Consider the following 1,568-nt stretch of genomic DNA (forward strand, 5'->3'; position numbering starts at 1 on the left):
CATTCTCCTTTGCTCTATCAACCTTTCTTTCCCACTATCTCCGGTGGGTGCTGGGTTAAAAGAGGGGTTAATGCATTTGAAAATTCTTATTAAAAATAGGTTTTGAAAAATATAAGCATGTATGAGGGGCTTCATGGACCTAAAAGAACAGAGGCAGCTGCACTAATGGGCCAGCTTGTCAGAAAGATATTAAAGAAGGAGATAAAGAGATTTAGAGCGTCATCTCAGGGCAAGATCCCACCCAGCTAAGCTTACTGTTTATGTTTACAAAAGCAATTCAATCTCTGAATTTATTTGCTATGTTTAAAAAAAAATTGTACTTGCTGTCAATTTCTAAGAATCAAGGGCTGAGGTCCTAAAATGTTGATTTCAATAGGGAATCCTAGTTAAGTGACTGAATTCATATGTAAACAAAAGAGAAGGCTTTAGTCTGCAAGAGAAGCTACCTAGAGAGAACTCCTTAGAGAGCTTTGAGAATTTTGTCCAGTAGGTTTTCTGTCGGAAAGCCAAAAATCTATTTTGAGACCTCTTACAGCTCTGTTAGAATTTTGTCTGGTAGGTTTTCTGACTTTAATTGGAAAACCAAGAACTATCCAGAGAGCTTTCCTAGAATGCTTCTGATCGAAGTCAGAAAATCCATGATCTAGCTAAAGAACTATCTAGAGAGCTATCTCTAGAAGACCACTGAGTTGTCAGCTTGCACCCATTATTGACATCAACTTGTTTTGTCTGCTGCTTCCAACACTCCTTCCCTAGGAGCCACCAACCAAGCCTAGGGTGGTCCTCAGCAAATTTTATAGCTAAAATACAAAAAAAAGGGTCTCTCTGTGACATCTTAAAGACACACACACACACACACACACACACACACACACACACACACACAGAGAGAGACAAATGGATAATTTCTCTAATTTCTCAGTAGGCTTGTTGCTGATGTGCAAAAATGTTACTGATCTATGCATGTTCAATTTGAATCCTGACCTTTTAGAGTTTTACAACAGGGTTGAAAGTCTTTTGGTGAAGACCAGAATATTCTAAAACTATGATCAAATGATATGCAAGTAAAGATGAGTTAACGTCTTCCTTCACGTTCAGATTTTCTTTTGTTTGTTTTCCTGTCTCATTGTTCTAACTAAAATGTCAAGCAGTTTAATGGATAAATGATGCTAGCACTCACCCTTATCTCATTTCTGATTTTGTCAGGGCTAATTTTATTTTTTCCCCAACCAAATTATGATAGTTCTGTGTTTGCTGAATGTATACAGTCTTATTACTATCTATTTAGTCTTAATTCTGGAGGCTTTATCATGAAGAAATTTTGAATTTTGCCAGAAGTATTTTATCTATTGAGAAGATCATACAATTTTTTTCTTTTTCAATCTATTTATGTGCCTGCTTATATTTATTGGTTCACATAAGTGAAATTATTTTTGCATCCAGGTAGTAAAACAAAGTTGGTCAAGGGGTATGACCTTTCAACTGTGCTCTTGAGCTCAGTTTGCAAGTATTTTGTTGAATTTTTTGGCATCTCGATGTATCCAGGATATTAATGAAAACTTTACTCC

General features: G+C 36.2%; 1 non-coding gene across 1 annotated transcript; it reads left to right on the forward strand.

The window, feature by feature from the left end:
* Positions 1–524: 524 nt before the first annotated feature.
* On the forward strand, positions 525–587 carry LOC116890421. Its single transcript, XR_004386620.1, has one exon. It is a non-coding gene; the product is annotated as a U7 small nuclear RNA (small nuclear RNA).
* The last annotated feature ends 981 nt before the right edge of the window (positions 588–1,568 follow it).

This window comes from Rattus rattus, chromosome 1 (genome assembly GCF_011064425.1).
Source record: "Rattus rattus isolate New Zealand chromosome 1, Rrattus_CSIRO_v1, whole genome shotgun sequence".
Taxonomy (NCBI): Eukaryota; Metazoa; Chordata; class Mammalia; order Rodentia; family Muridae; genus Rattus; species Rattus rattus.